This window comes from Schistocerca piceifrons, chromosome 1, assembly GCF_021461385.2.
Source record: "Schistocerca piceifrons isolate TAMUIC-IGC-003096 chromosome 1, iqSchPice1.1, whole genome shotgun sequence".
Lineage (NCBI taxonomy): Eukaryota > Metazoa > Arthropoda > Insecta > Orthoptera > Acrididae > Schistocerca > Schistocerca piceifrons.
The window spans coordinates 43,976,561-43,994,710 of NC_060138.1; the positions used below are offsets into that span (position 1 = coordinate 43,976,561).

Below are 18,150 nucleotides of genomic sequence, written 5' to 3' on the forward strand. Positions count from 1 at the left end.
CATTTTTTTGCCCCTCTGTAAACTAAACTCTAGGCAATGGACAGTAGTCCACACAGTAATTAGAGTGCATAATTGTTACAGGACATATGGTTATGATGCCACAACTGCGCACTAGCAACTTATATTGAGAAACAAAATGTTTTACATTGTAAATAATATTTTAATGCAGCGGGTAATTGCGGTGGCCCAGTGTAATGTTAAGTTCCCTCTATACAGCTTAAGCGTTTTCGTGGACTTACTTTTGAAGAATGCTGGTTCTGCAGCGCCGATGTCTTCTGTTAGCACCGGACGCTTCTCCAAAGATTTCACTGCTGGGAAGGGGAAATTTTCACTCTCTCGCTCTCTTCTTATTCAAAAATACGCTTCTCATGGAATATCATTCAATGCACCAGAAAATATTTATTTCCACTTTGTACAAAAAAAAAAAAAAGACAACTAAACTTTATGATGTAAGCCCATACATTACCTGGCACCCAAGATCAGTTTTTGAACACAATTAATACATAAGTGTACTGCGGCGTCGGCGTTGGAGTGCGGCGTCGGCGGCGTTGGTGTGATGCGACGTTGGCGTTGGTGTACGGCGGCGGCGGCAGTGTTTGTAGACCACGGCGTCAGCGATTTGAGACTAACTGCAGCGTTGTGCGATTTTCTTGATTCTCTTAATCATTTCACCATTTATCAACACGATGTTTCTGGATAAGTATCGCGGAATCGCTCTGCAGCCTCGCTGTTATCGGTTGCTATGGCAACTCCCAACTGTTCTTTTTTTTTTTTCTTTTTTCTTTTTCTTTTTCGTATAACTTCCTTAATATTTCCCCTTCTTTCTCAGGTCCTTTCTTTACGGTCGCCATGTTCTTACGGTGGCCCAGTGTAATGTTAAGCTCCCTCTATACAGCTTAAGCGTTTTTGTGGACTTACTTGTTGAAGAATGGTGGTTCTGCTTTCTTGCAGCGCTCATGTCTTCTGCTAGCACCGGACGGTTCTCCGAAGATTCACTGCTAGGAAGGGGAAATTTTCACTCTCTTGCTCTTTCTCTCTCTCTCTCTCTCTCTCTCTCTCTCTCTTTTTATTCAAAAATATGCTACTCATGGAATATCATTCAATGCACCAGAACATATTTATTTCCACTTTGTACAAAAAAAACAACTAAACTTTATGACGTAAGCCCACACATTACCGGGCACCCAAGATCAGTTAATTACACATTTTTGAACACAATTAATACATAAGCTTTTATCGTGGCTGACTATCCACGTCCAGTCCACATACTCTCAACAGCAGTTCAACGTCTACTAAAACAGTCACTATCTCGAGTCACTCCATTTGTTTTTCAACAATACAAAGCTACATTACTCTTTGCAGCCAGCTGCGGAGCTTCTGGGCCGTATTTGTTTATTCTTCGCAGGCCGCGCTGAACACTTGCCAACAATGACGAACTATGTCTCTTCCAGTTTCGCCTGCACAAACAATAAATGGGTGCAGTATCCCATGCTCATCCTCACTCCCTGCTTTAAAATAACGCGTGTTTGAAATGGCTGGAACACAAGTGTCTCCAGACTTTCATAAAATACTGGGGGCACTACACAATATTGAACATAATAAAAGGTTAAAATGTACAGTATTTAAGTATTGCAAGCTATGTTGTTGAAGTTTGTGGTTTAAAGAATAAGAAAGTAGATATCTTAGGCGTTGCAAAACAACTCAAATCACTTAAGAAAGGCAAGTATTCCGATCCAGATGGTATACCGATCAGGTTCCTTTCAGAGTATGAAGACACAATAGCACCTTTCTTAGCAATCATATACAACCACTCACTTGACGAAAGGTCTGTTCCTAGAGACTAGAAGTAGCACAGGTCACACCAATATTCAAGAAAGGAAATAGGAGTAACCCATTGAATTACAGACCCCTATCACTGACCTCAATTTACAGTAGGATCTTGGAGCATATACTGTACTCGAACATTATGAATCACTTTGGAGAAAACGACTTATTGATACATAACCAACACGGATTCAGAAAATATCATTCTTGTGTATTTTGGAATAAGAAGAGAGACAGCGAGAGAGTGCTAGCAGAAGACATCGGTGCTGCAAGAAAGCAGAGCTCTTTATTCCCATGAAGTAATGAGTGCTGTTGACAAGGGATCTCAGATTTATTCCATATTCCTAGAGTTCCAGAAGGCTTTTGATACTATTCCTCACAAGCGACTATTAATCAAATTGCGTGCATAAAGAGTATCGTCTCAGTTGTGTGACTGGATTCGTGATTTCCTCTCAGAGAGGCCACAATTCATAGTGATAGACGGTAAATAATCGAGTAGAACAGAAGTGATATCTGGCATTCCGCAATTTAGTGTCATAGGCCCTCTGCTGTTCCTGATTTACGTAAATGATCTAGATGGAAATCTGACCAGCCCCCTTTGCAGATGACACTGTAATTTACCATCTAGTAAAATCGTTAGATGATCAATTCCAATTACAAAATGATCTGGAGAGATTTTCTGTATGGTGCGAAAAGTGGCAATTGGCACTAAACAAAGAAAAGTGCGAGGTCATCCACACGGGTACTAAAAGAAATCCGATAAATTTTGGGTATATGATAAATCACACAAATCTAAGGGCTGTCAATTTAACTAAATACCTAGGAATTATTATTACTAGCAACTTAAATTGGAAAGACCACATAGATAGTATTGTGAGGAAGGCAAAGCGAAGACTGTGCTTTGTTGGCAGAACACTTAGAAGATGCGACAAACCCACTAAAGAGACAGCCTACATTACACTTGACCATCCTCTATTGCTGCGTGGGGTGTGATCCTTACCAGGTAGGATTGACGGAGGACATCAAAAAAGTGCAAAGAAGGGCAGCTTGTTTGGTGTTATCACGCAATAGGGATGAGAGTGTCACTGATATGATACGCGAGTTGGGGTGGCAGCCACTGAAACAAAGGCAGTTTTCTTTGGGACGAGATCTATTTACGAAATTTCAGTCGCCAACTTTCTCTTCTGAATGCGAAAATATTTTGTTGACACCCATCTACGTAGGGAGAAATGATCATGATAATAAAATAAGAGAAATCAGAGGTCAAACAGAAAGATTTAGGTGTTCCTTTTTACCACGCACCATTCGAGAATAGAATGGTAGAGAAGTAGTATGAAAAGGGTTCGATGAACCCTCTGTCAAGCTCTTAAGTCTGAATTGCAGATTAGATGTAGAAGCCCATTGTAGTTTAATTCAGTGTAGCAGTATGTGTCATTGTGGCAGTTTTTGGGTATGTGGCATGTTCCTATCAACCAGCCACATACCCACAGTCACAATGACATATACTGCTACATGGAACTAAACCACAACAGGCTTTCATGTTCTTTACCCCAAAAACATCAACAATATAACTTGTAATACTTTAATAGTATATATTTTAACCATGTACTCTGTGTTCAATATTGCCCATTGCTTAAAAATGTTATTTACTATGTAAAACACATTTGTGTCTCAATGTAAGTTGCTAGTGCTCAGTTGTGGCCTCATAACCATATGTCCTGTAACAATTATGTATTCTAATTATTGATTGTACTACTGTCCATTGCCTAGAGTTTAGTTTACAAAGATGCAAAAAAAGTTTGTTGCACAACACAGATGGAAAGTACTCATTTCAACAGTATCTCAGAAAAAAGATCCATTTAACCTGTAATACTGTGTAATTTAATTATCTATTATGCTTAGCATTATCCGTTGTTTAAAGTGTAATTTCAAAAATTAGAAAGAAGTTTGTTGCACAACAATCCATGCAAGTGATTATATCTTTGCCTATAATGCTTGGTCACCTAAGCACCAGTGTCCTATGCAGACGGTAGTTAGTGGTTTCCTGTAGATTGCCTAATAAGCTGAGAAGTAGTTTGAAATAAACAAAAATGAGTAGAATAGAAACAGTGTACTTATTATTAAACCTTAAATATGGAAGTGTTCTATCAAGAAGTAACGAAAGAATCCATAAATAAAAAAAAATGAGATTTGGAGAATGGACACCAGAGAGAAAAATGAAGCAAAGCTGTGCATGCAGCAAGGAATATTTTGATCATTAACACAAATTTATGTAATTGTTATGGGTGATAAGAACTGTAGAAGAGACGGAGAAGATGCAGAAGACTAAAAAGGTAAAAGTAATGGAAGGACTGCCATGCTCAATAATCAAGAAAGTTTATGAGACTTAGGTACCAATGGCTTTTGGTACATAATTTGTTTCTATGGTCAAAAACATATAATTAAGAGACTATCAATTGAAACTGATGTATAAATATGCAGTAGTGAGTGTACAGGAGAACTTCTCACTCCAATTTGATGGATATATTTACTATATGTGGTACAGAATTACATGTAACCTAGAGGAAACTGGAGCAGATGAAATTCTTTCAAAAGGGCAAAATGAAAATATGTAGCAAACACTCTCCCACTATAGATTTTTTTCTTTAATGATGACGTAAGCCTAGAACTTTTAGCTCTCTTTGGCTCTTTTTTGGGGAATTTGATATTTGAGGGTGTGAGAGGACCCTAAATACCTGCCATTGTGTACCAGCTGGTGCATACAACAGCTCAGTAGTTCATATGATGACAAATTATGAAAATATTGCCTCAGCATATATTGTAAGTAGACACATCTCCATTCCATTTTGAACAGAATTTTATCATAGAGTGCAGCAGTGAGTTTATTGGAAAAAAAAAGTATGTGCATAAGGAAATATTGTCTGGCAACAACATTCATGCCAAGACAAAATTGAGACAAGGAACTTGAGAATCAGTATGTAGAGCTGATGGGGTTAACAAATGGAAGATGTTTACAGAACTTATAACTTGCTACATTAGTGTTAATCACACTGCACTGTTAACAATATTTTTAAACAGTGGTCTCAGCAGGAAACAGATGATTGTAATACGAGCTGCATTCAAGTTCTAAGGCCTCCGATTTTTTTTCTAATTAACTACTCACCCGAAATCGATGAAACTGGCGTTACTTCTCGACGTAATCGCCCTGCAGACATACACATTTTTCACAACGCTGACGCCATGATTCCATGGCAGTGGCAAAGGCTTCTTTAGGAGTCTGTTTTGACCACTGGAAAATCGCTAAGGCAATAGCAGCACGGCTGGTGAATGTGCGGCCACGGAGAGTGTCTTTCATTGTTGGAAAAAGCCAAAAGTCACTAGGAGCCAGGTCAGGTGAGTAGGGAGCATGAGGAATCACTTCAAAGTTGTTATCACGAAGAAACTGTTGTGTAACGTTAGCTCGATGTGCGGGTGCGTTGTCTTGGTGAAACAGCACACGCGCAGCCCTTCCCAGACGTTTTTGTTTCAGTGCAGGAAGGAATTTGTTCTTCAAAACATTTTCGTAGGATGCACCTGTTACCGTAGTGCCCTTTGGAATGCAATGGGTAAGGATTACGCCCCCGCTGTCCCAGAACATGGACACCATCATTTTTTCAGCACTGGCGGTTACCCGAAATTTTTTTGGTGGCGGTGAATCTGTGTGCTTCCATTGAGCTGTCTGGCGCTTTGTTTCTGGATTGAAAAGTGGCATCCACGTCTCATCCATTGTCACAACCGACAAAAAGAAAGTCCCGTTCATGCTGTCGTTGCACGTCAACATTGCTTGGCAACATGCCACACGGGCAGCCATGTGGTCGCCGTCAGCATTCGTGGCACCCACCTGGATGACACTTTTCGCATTTTCAGGTCGTCATGCAGGATTGTGTGCACAGAACCCACAGAAATGCCAACTCTGGAGGCGATCTGTTCAACAGTCATTCGGCGATCCCCCAAAACAATTCTCTCCACTTTCTCGATCATGTCGTCAGACCGGCTTGTGCGAGCCCGAGGTTGTTTCGGTTTGTTGTCACACGATGTTCTGCCTTCATTAAACTGTCACACCCACGAACGCACTTTCGACACATCCATAACTCCATCGCCACATGTCTCCTTCAACTGTCGATGAATTTCAATTGGCTTCACACCACCCAAATTCAGAAAACGAATGATTGCACGCTGTTCAAGTAAGGAAAACATCACCATTTTAAGTATTTAAAACAGTTCTCATTCTCGCCGCTGGCGGTAAAATTCCATCTGCCGTACAGTGCTGCCATCTCTGGGACGTATTGACAATGAATGCGGCCTCATTTTAAAACAATGCGCATATTTCTATCTCTTTCCAGTCCGGAGAAAAAAAATCGGAGGCCTTAGAACTTGAATGCACCTCGTAGAGTCATATGTAAAAAATTAGCAACAGTGTACAGAAGTTAGTTATTGTATTGGAGATGGAATTGGACATGGAAGATCAAAGATAAGAAATGTAAAGTTTGGTGCACCACAAAGATCCATTATGAGCATTTTCCCATTTATATGCTAGGTGAATGATTTCCAGTAGTCCTGCTAACTATTACCTTATTCCAGAATGAGATTTTCACTCTGCTGTAGCGTGTGCGCTGATATGAAACTTCCTGGCAGATTAAAACTGTGTGCTGGACCGAGACTCGAACTCGGGACCTTTGCCATTTGCGGGCAAGTGCTCTACCAACTGAGCTACCCAAGCACGACTCATGCCCCGTCCTCACAGCTTTACTTCTGCCAGTACCTCATCTCCTACCTTCCAAACTTTACAGAAGCTCTCCTGCGAACCTTGCAGAACTAGCACTCCTGAAAGAAAGGATATTGCGGAGACATGGCTTAACCGCAGCCTGGGGGATGTTTCCAGAATGAGATTTTCACTCTGCAGCGGAGTGTGCCCGCGAAAGGCAAAGGTCCCGAGTTCGAGTCTCGGTCCAGCACACAGTTTTAATCTGCCAGGAAGTTTCATATCAGCGCACACTCCGCTGCAGAGTGAAAAATCTCATTCTGGAAACATCCCCCAGGCTGTGGTTAAGCCATGTCTCCGCAATATCCTTTCTTTCAGGAGTGCTAGTTCTGCAAGAATCGCAGGAGAGCTTCTGTAAAGTTTGGAAGGTAGGAGACGAGGTACTGGCAGAAGTAAAGCTGTGAGGACGGGGCGTGAGTCGTGCTTGGGTAGCTCAGTTGGTAGAGCACTTGTCCGCAAAAGGCAAAGGTCCCAAGTTCGAGTCTCGGTCCGGCACACAGTTTTAATCTGCCAGGAAGTTTTTATTACCTTATTATCATACCTGTTAGACACAGAGTGCAGTAAGCATAAGTACAAAAATACATAAGTTAACTGAAAAAGCAAACACTCATTTTCAGGATGAAAACTTGAACGTTAAATGCAGCAAAACCAATCTCATTGTTTTAAACCAAGTGGCAAAAGTAAATTGACTGACTAGAGTCAAGATATTCTGACAAGTAGCTTTTCTACATGTAAGCCTTTGGAAAGATGCGTAGATTTAGTTTTGTGTACTAAGGAGTATAGCACTGCATATAAATACTAAACCATTAAGAATTGTTTTATTTGGTTTAGTGTACTACTTACTTTTGCAATTGCATGTGGGGTGGTAGTTGCCAGATCAGTGGAAGAAGGCTCTTTATACTAAGAAAGAAAGCAGTAAGAATTATGGGAAAAGTAAAGCCAGTATCATGCAAAAACATTTTTACTAGTCATAATAATCTCACTATTTATGTTGTCCATATATTATAAATAACAAGTGAAAAAAAAAACAGTAAATACATAAATGGAATTCATAATTAAAATACAAGACACGGCAAATGATTGACTTTGACAGCAAATAGCCCATACAGCAAGGCAGCAGTTCGTAATACTTTACTGTTAAAGGAGCTGAAATTGTGTGGAAGTATGTATAAAAAGGAGCATATACTGAAATGCTCATATAGTATGGAACATAAATGAATTTGATATAGAAATGTGATGGCAAACTCCCTCAAATACAGTGATAAATGTGATGTGCAGATGTAGTATAGAATTTTTCCTCTTTATGTTATCTGGAATGTATATCTTATGTAGAAATACCATATATGTAGATTTACTGACATTACCTGCATGTGTAATATAATACATGTTAAGAGCAAAAATTTAAATTTATACACTTACTAATTTTTATTGGACATTTCCACTGATATGGATAGTTTTGGACATGAATCCTCAAAATTCTGTTTAAATCATGTAGAGAACTTGGAGAACATTGCCTCTGCATTGTTTCCTGCACACGCTTCCTTCCAGCTTTTCTTTAACAATAAGTATCTTTGAAAATTTGTAGGTTTTATGTTTTGAAAAAGGTTCTTTGTAGTTCTGCAGTTTAATGGGCTTTTCCAAACCAGATTTTATTATAACTTTTAGAGAAAAATAATCTGAGAGTGCAATATCATTTACAGATTTATCACAATGCCTTCTGTCTGTATTAGTGATCACGTGATCAATTACTGATGATAAATTTTTTATTACTCATGCGCACTGTTTGCCAACACTAAAAACTAAGAAAGCTGTTCGTGAGGCTGCTACTGATTTCATCTATAATATTTGTGGTTATGTTCCCAAATATAGTTATCATATTTTGGGGAGTTGAGAGTCATTGTAGAACAGTTAGCTTATTAAAAAAGATGCCTAGACTACTACGAGTTGATTGGTATACACAAAAAATGGTTATCTAAATAATCTAAGAGTGAAGAAAACCACTAAGAATGGCAGAAGCGTTGAGTTGTTGATAAGCACACACAAAATGGAATTAAAACTTTGCAAGCTTTTGGAAGAAATCATTTGACAAGCTAGAGTACACACACACACACACACACACACACACACACACACACACACACACATTATGCGAGCAACAGACAGTGCAGTTTGGCTGGTGGGAGCAAGGGATGTGTTGTAAGGATAACTCCCATCTACGTGGCTCAGAAAAGCTGTTGCTGGGGGAAGGATCCAGCCATTGAGCTTGTACATCTTGTGCTCAGCAGCATGTTGTGCCACGGAATGGTAAACTTTTTTCTTGGCCCTGGTCTGGTGGTGGCCATTTATTCTGGTGGACAGGTGGTTGGTTGTAATGTCTACATAAAAAGCAGTTGTTGCTTGCAGCAGAGGTGACATGTGACTTAGCTGTTTTCACATGTCACCATGCCCCTTATGGGTTAGGATAGGCCTGTGACACGATTGGAGTAAAAAGTGCTGGGTGGTATAAAGGCACATTTGCATGCCGAGCGTGAGTTTCCTCGGAAACGCGAAATATTAATTAAATAAATAATCAGTGACAAATAAATAAAGCCTATGGCACACAACTGCAGCGCTGTGTCGCTGATAAAACAAAAGCACAATTACGTTACTCTTATGTTTGATTAAGAAAGGGAGAGCTCTGGTTGAAGTGGTGCGAAAAGCACGTATTTTATTTTATTGTCTGGCACACCGCCATATTTCATGTTATAGAAGAATACTGCGAGTTGCAACCACACTAGGCACTCGATTCTGTAAAGAATTTATATTTATAAAAGTAAGTAGGATTATGAACTGTAGGCTTATTCATTGAATATATCTGATTTAACTAACTGTGTAACTTTTTTATGTTTAGTAGACAATCACCTCTGTACGATGTATTGGCATGGCTGGCAAATTATTGTAATATTGAGATTTAGATTATGAGTCCGCACCTACCGCAGCAGTCTTTGGAAACGATTTAATTACGAAGTCCGATTATTGCAGTTTTATTTCACGGTCAACTACGAGTAACATTGCCTTTACGAAAAAGCCATTGTCAAGCGTCTGATAACGAATAATTAAACGTCCACGTTCCAGATAAGCAAAATATTAATTACAATTGCAATCACAATCACCATCATACAGATAGAATAATTAACATATTTAAAATAACATTTTTTATTTATTTTATTTATTTTATATTGACGACTGCGTGTCGGACTTGTTATTTTGTCATTTGTTACATTGTTCTCTTTGTTTCATGTAAAAAAATCAACTTTCTGGACCTGGACGTCAATGTATGAGAGATAACAAAATCTGAAGATATTTTCCAATTCTGAAATTTTGTGGGAAGACGCAATGAAACTTCCAGCAAAATAAGGTAAGACGCAGCATCTTTGCATTGGTAGGCTTGACCAGACGTATAATTCAGTGTATTAGCTTTTCAGTAAATTCTGTAGTGTTTCTTTTCTGCATAACAGTTTCAGTGATAAATTTCATTCTCAGTACTTTTCCCTAAACAATAACGTATGCAACAATACCAATACACGAGTGTACAATATGGCCGACTTCTGTACGATATCATGTAACATGGCCAGCAGCCATTACCAATAATCTCAAATTCAGTTTATATTTTTAAATTAACAGACAGCCATTGTTGCTACGAGCGATTCATGCTCAACTACATTTTATTTTAAAATCAGTGTCAAAAATTTCCTTGAAACGTATATCACGTGTGTCATGGTAATAACTAGAAAACAATACGCAAAAATGGAACAGCAAGGACGTACTATTCAGACGCAATCCGACTCGGACGTGAGACAAGTGTTAGAAAATGACTTTACGACAGCAACTGGTAGTGACGATTCATCAAACATTGACGCAAGTGTTGACGAAAATTTTGACGATAGGCCGTCCACTACAAAAATTTCAAAATCTCAATCGGAGCCCATGTTAATGCATGACATCACGTCTAATGACGCGGCGGGGGCAGAGACCTTGCAAACGGTAAACATTGCCGACATGTTACAAATGCTAATGAAACAAAACGCCGAAAACATGGCAACCTTAAAGGCACAATTAGAGACACAAAATGAACAGTTAAAAACACAAAATGACGAAATCAAATCTGATCTCATAGCAATCAAGATAGGTAATGACACTTTATGTAAGCGTGTGGAACTTATAGACACCACACTGACCAAACAGATGACCGAACTCAGTACTAAATTTTCCCAGCTCAATACGAGACAAGAAAAGACTACAACTGACGTAGCACTTTTACAGACACAAGTAAAAAACCTTAATGTCACGTGTGAAGTTCTTACTGAACAAATTCAAACATATCCTTCAGTACATGACAATCTTGAAAAACGAATTACTGACGTACAGAATAAATTTGACAATGTTGAACAACACCTGACTGACATCTTACAATCAGATGCCACAGCTCATTTTCAAAATATTAATAAAGAATTTCATGATTGGGTTGAGAACAAAGACAAACACTTTGATAGATGCTTACGTGAAAATTTATCAACAATTGTGCACGACTCCGTAGCGCAATACATTACTAATAACAAACAGCTGATCAGTGACGCAGTACAATCCGTCACTGCACCCATGAGACAATTCACCGATCAACTACAGTCTGAATGTAACGAAAATATCAGTCAAAATGTACAGTTCAGAAGCCAATATACATTCGAGTATGATACACACATTCCGCACACGACAAATACACAAGAACAAAACACACCACGACTACAACACATACCACGAAGTGGAAACACAAACACAAGCTATTATCATTGTAAACCACAGCAACATTATCGTAATTACTCGCCAGCTGAACATACCAGTAATTACAGTGGAATAAATCCATATCACAATGCGAAGGAAGATGAAAGCTTAATGAAACACAGGCAATTTCAGATTTTTATCCCAGAAAAACGAACCATTCATCCGGTGATTTTTCTTAAATCTTTTAGTAACGCATTTCCACGCACTTGGAGTGACCGGAAAAAGATTTCATATATTGTCGGTTACATCCAAGGCGATGCAGCTGTCTGGGCATACAGTCAAGCTGACGTATGTACCACGTACAGTGAGTTTGAGCGTGCTTTTCTGAACAAATTCTGGTCGCAATCCGTCCAGGAGCGACTCAGAAGACAAATTTTAGAACCTGAAACTTTTAACAGTAAAAATGGTAACTTACGCAGATATTTTGAAAAATACTTGAACATGGGACATTTTTTAGACGAACCAGTCGCAACGCGTGATATACTCCGAGCGTTGAAGGCCAAATTGCCTTTCAACAATAAGGAAAAACTTCTACATATCCCGGATGACGATTCAGATTATTTTTTAACAGCTTTAGATTCGGTTGACATGTTACTTGAAGATCAGCGCTTCGCGCGGCAAAACAGCAGCCACAATGTTTACACTAGTGGTATGCAAAACATGCAGGCTTGCCAACACAATTCTGGCGCGCCCACAGTTGGATACGCGGTACAACAGAAACAGCAAACTCACATGCCGTCTCAGTACGGAAATCAAAATCAACACGCGTATTCCAATACAAACAATAGTTACAACAGTAATAACATTTCATGCGGCAATCCATACAAAAGGCACCGCGGTAATAACTACAACGGTAACAACGGATACAAAGGTAATAACAAAAACACAAACAGAAATAGAAATAATAATAACTACGAGCCAAGACAGCATCAAGGTTGGACTCGTAACGATCAGTACTTTCATTCAAACTCTGCTTTACCACAGCAGCCACCAGGACAAAATTGGAGCATACCTTACGACCGACAGGTAAGTTATAATGCGCAACAGCAACAACAACCGCAAAAGTTTGGAGATCATAATAGGCAATATCCGAATGTGAATATAATAGAAATGACACCTGATGCACAACCTCAATCTGTGTCAGTACCTAGTACAAATGATAATCCAACAAACTAGAAACAGTCACTACTTTGCCCCAGGTCGTGGCTGAAGAATTCTTGGGGGTCGACTTCAATGTTAATCAGTTATTTGACACCACACTTGAACAACAGAATAATGATATGCCGAGTAATTCTAAACAAAAACTACCTGTTTTATTTATAAGATACAACCACAATGACAATATATCAGATGAACTTTTACAAGATAGTACACAATGTCGTTTAAACACAAATGAAATTGTTTTAGCATCTACTACTGGTGTAGTAGGTGGGATTCCAACTACTATTATCCTAGATACAGGTGCAGCATACTACTCTGGGTACAAATGGAGAAATTTCTTGAAGGACAATAACATTAAAAGTATATTTATTTCGAGGTTTAGTCCACAGTGTAACGCGACTGAGAGACTTTTCCGAGAATTAAATCGATTCATGAGGACCTATATTTCATCAAAACATACTAATTGGGTGTCCTACCTAAGTCTTTTCGAAGACGTACACAATAACTTAAATATTTACGATACGAATTACACACCTAACGAGATCATGTTCAATTGCAAACAGAACAATCAGTGGATAGAACCATTACCTAAGTTGTCAGACAAGGAAATCACACCTGAACAGAAAATAAAAGAAGTATTGACTACATTGACACATCACGCACAAATACGAAACAAACATCACAGAAACATAATAAAAAGAAAACAAAAATTCGAGGTAGGAATGCTTGTGCTACTTCGTGCTCATCATAAATCTGTAGCACTCAAGCGACGCAACGCTAAGTGGCGTCTGCTCTATGAAGGACCTTATATAATTGTTAACATACCGCATCCTGGTGCGTATCTGTTACAACATCCTAGAACTAACAAAATTATTGGGCTATACGCACACCGAGATCTTAGAGCATTTCATGCTGAATAATGTCAAAGTCATACCCATCAAAATATTGCTGAGCAACTCGAAAAACTCTGTTGTTACAACACAGATAATAGGTAGTATAGAAATTTTCATTTCGGCGGTTCCAGTGACGCAGTTGAAGACAGGAGAACTCTTCTTTCAGCGCGCGCCTCCACCTGAAAGACGGAATATTAAAGTAAAATTTATGATTACGTAGCAGTGGATGACATATTAATTTTTCACGGAGCATTTGTTACTGAAGGTACCACTGACTTGGTGTGACACCTGACGAACTGACAGACGTCATCTGTGAAGCGATCTTTTACTTTGAGAAATAGATTAGACGCACATCTCTCAACACGAAAAGCATCTATCAGTAGTCAAGGCCACACAGACACTCTACACACACTCACAAAACGCGAGGAATCGAACATTTTCTCTCTCTTACTATTTTGAATATTTATTGAGTAGTGAAAACGCCTGGTCTTGCCTACTGATGTAATGAATGTTGTGTCTAACCTATCTTAATTTCAGATGACATCACAAAAAACATCGATAATATCCCAGCAAAACCGCTAAAGAGGATGTAAATATCTGCAATTCATGTAATCAAATGTGACACAATGTAATAACCTATAGCGATGTAATGATGATGTAAACATGTTTATGTGCAACTATATTATGTTTATGCTAAGAAAATATGTGACGTGTGTATGTATAATTACTTATTTTTTAACTGATGTATAGTGTAACTGTTACTATGTAAAAATTTGAACAAAACGAGTGCCAAAAAGACATTGCATAGTGAACCACTGTTCACGGACATTAACGAACATTACTAACTCTGCAACTACACGGAAACCTATGTGAAAGAAACTGTTAATGCCATTCATTATGCAGCGTATCTATGTGAACGCGATGAACGATTTCCTTGATTAATAACTACGAACATTTAGGTGAGCTATATTCAGCAAAAAACTGAAAATGTGAAGTGCATAATTCGTGCTTCGTCTAGTCATATTACTACAGTACCCAACTTCAAGATGTTAACTGGATTAAATGGACACAAAGTGCCTGTCCAGAAAACAACACGACGGGTGGAAGAATTTTGGTTGGAACTTCAGGGAATGAAATGTTCTCGAAATGTGACGGACACTCGTACCTGGACTGTCCAAGGATCGACGCCAGCTATGTGCCGTCCGAGGTTCTGCAACCAAGCTTCCACGGAATGTAAAAAACGAACTGCACGTGGACCAATTACTCGACGGGTCACGTCTGATCTGTAATAAGCAATGCTTTTAGTCACAACGAACTGCATCACTACGACTATAATGGAAATGAGAAATGGACACGCTTATGTATTAATCACGTTGTTATACAACGATGTTACTGTGATCAAAAAACTTTACCACGGCAATACTAACCTGTAAAAAATTATTGTGCAGCGGATGAATATGAACTGTAATAACGACACGATGTGTATAGGTCAACGCACCTGAAAAATACGGACATTTTTCTTTGAAGTATTTCAAAACAATACTATGTAACTAAGAACATTCAACAATCTAAGTTGTATTGTGTTATAACAAATATTGTAAATTTAAAACTAAGTTACCTGTCATAGAATGTAGTCTTCATATGTAATCTTGGTTGAATATTTTCTTTGTGCAACGACTGAAAAACGCGCGCACACGAACAATATGATCTGCAATACTGTGCCGCGTGATCTAACTGTACGATATAACGGCAGTGCCGCAGTTACACAGACGCTTCTGCGCATGCGCGCACTCTATCTGCCAACATTAGAACTTTTACGGCGCACCCGCGTCATTCAAATTTTGTATATAATGTGTATAATGTGTAATGTAAGTCATGTAAATAGTTGTAGATAACTTAGATTTTCTTGTGCCTTTAGGTGAATTGCTCGCCTGCAGGTGTGTCCTTTCGCCTCGCAATTCAGGGGGCAATATAAAGGCACATTTGCATGCCGAGCGTGAGTTTCCTCGGAAACGCGAAATATTAATTAAATAAATAATCAGTGACAAATAAATAAAGCCTATGGCACACAACTGCAGCGCTGTGTCGCTGATAAAACAAAAGCACAATTACGTTACTCTTATGTTTGATTAAGAAAGGGAGAGCTCTGGTTGAAGTGGTGCGAGAAGCACGTATTTTATTTTATTGTCTGGCACAACGCCATATTTCATGTTATAGAAGAATACTGCGAGTTGCAACCACACTAGGCACTCGATTCTGTAAAGAATTTATATTTATAAAAGTAAGTAGGATTATGAACTGTAGGCTTATTCATTGAATATATCTGATTTAACTAACTGTGTAACTTTTTTATGTTTAGTAGACAATCACCTCTGTACGACGTATTGGCATGGCTGGCAAATTATTGTAATATTGAGATTTAGATTATGAGTCCGCACCTACCGCAGCAGTCTTTGGAAACGATTTAATTACGAAGTCCGATTATTTCAGTTTTATTTCACGGTCAACTACGAGTAACATTGCCTTTACGAAAAAGCCATTGTCCAGCGTCTGATAACGAATAATTAAACATCCACGTTCCAGATAAGCAAAATATTAATTACAATTGCAATCACAATCACCATCATACAGATAGAATAATTAACATATTTAAAATAAGATTTTTTATTTATTTTATTTATTTTATAGTGGGTGAATTATGCACGTCTTGGTCTTCCACAAGGATATGGACCATGTGACAAGGAATTTGTAGTGTGGGCTGTCATAGAGATGCACCAGGATTCTGAATCAAGTGGGCAGCAGAATATCAATTTAGAAGGGGTCAGAAGGATCTTGGGTAGAGTGTCCCCCTCGTCTGGGCATGTTGACTGAAAATCAAAGCCCTGGTGAAGAACGTGGTTCAGCTGCTGCATCTGGGTGATAGCGTGTGATGGGGGGTTAATCCTTTGGTCGGGGGTTGAATTTATGGATGGTGTAGGTTATTCAGAGGGGTTCAATGTGAGGAGAGGCGAGAATTTGATGAGTTGGTAAAGGATCCTCATGGAGGAGGGTGGGGTAAGTGGATGCAGAAAGTGAGGCTGAGAGCATGTTGTTTGAGGATCTGGAGGGACATATGGTACGTGGGAGGGGCAGAGATCTATGTAACATTTGCATAGCAAAGGATAGGGCAGACTAGGTTGGGGGGGGGGGGGGGAGGGAGTGCCTGTCTGTGAAGACCTGTGTGACACTTTCAGCCGAATGGGAAAGGGAATTCTTGTCACTGACGTCTTTATAATCTGGACTCAAGGACTAAGGCTGTATGGGAGCGATTTTTTGGTGTGGAAGGGGTGACAGCTGTCAGAATGAAGGCACTGTTGGTTGTTAGTGGTCTTAATAAACAGAAATGTTGATGTAGAGCCATCAGAAAGGTAGAGGTCAATGCCTAAGAGAGTGGCTTGTTGGGTTGAAGAGGTCCATGTGAAGCGGGTGGGAAAGAAGGTGTTCAGATTGTGAATGAATAGGGATATAGTGCCTTGGTCCTTCAGTCCAGATTATAAAGATGTTAGTGAACTTGAACCATGGGTTTGGGAGGCTAGGAGGGTTTCCTATAGATGGTCAATAAACAGGTTGGCATAGGAGACTGCCACATGGGTGCCCTTGACTGAGCTGTGGATTTTTTAATAAGTTGTGTGTGAGGATATAGTTGGTAATGTCTATGAACAATGAGATAGTGGGTTTGGAGTTGGAAGAATGTTGGGAGATAAAGTGTTTGGTAGCGGCAAGACAATGGGTGTGATGGATGTTGGTGTATAGGGAGGTGGAATCAGCAGTGACGAATAGGGATCCCAATGGGAAAGAGGTGGAGATGTTTGAGAGGCAGTGAAGAAAACAGTTTATATTTTTGATATGAGAGGCTAGGCTTAGAGCAATTTGTTGGAGATTTTGGCTGCCAAGAGTGGAAATTATTTTATTATTTTATTTTTATTATTTTATGTTGATGTTCATCCATACCATCCATATTAGACCCGCTGACTACCAACACTACCTGCAATTTGGCAGCTGTCACTCCTTTCACACCAAAAAATGCTCCCATACAGCTCTGGCCACTTGTGGAAGGCGTATCTGCAGTGACTAGAGTTCTGTTGCTCTCTGTGCTGAAGGTTTCATAAGGGCCTTCAGAAGCAGACACATCTCCCTAAACGCAGTCTGCAAACAAGTTTTCCTCGTCAACACCTCTAATCCTCCAACCACTCCCAAGTATCGACTACAAAGGAGCACCCAATATTAACCTGGACTGGAGCAGCTGAGCCGTACCTTTGCCTGGGCTTTGATTGTCTTTCATCATGCCCAGAAATGAGGGACACACCAGCCAAGACCCTTGTCACCCTACCTAAATTGGTATCCCATCACCCTCAACATATTCAACATCCTGGTTGACCACTATACTACTCCACTCCCAACCCCTTGCCACAGGGGTCAACCCTATGGAAGGCCCACATGCAAGACCTGCCCGATTAGACCACCTGTCAAAGCAGCCATGATATATATCAACTCTTCTGCAATCACAGCACGGGTTTTTATTCCATCACGACATCCAAGCGCCTGTTCACCAAAATGAATGGCCACCACCAGGTTATGACCAATAACAATGTTGACCACCCAGTAACACGACTC

The 18,150-nt window shown here is 39.5% G+C and overlaps 1 protein-coding gene across 1 annotated transcript in view; it reads left to right on the top strand.

Annotated features, from left to right (window-relative positions):
- Positions 1-18,150, top strand: part of LOC124797781 (anaphase-promoting complex subunit 1) — a 349,586-nt gene that overhangs the window by 77,576 nt on the left and 253,860 nt on the right. The gene's annotated exons all lie outside the window — the stretch shown is intronic.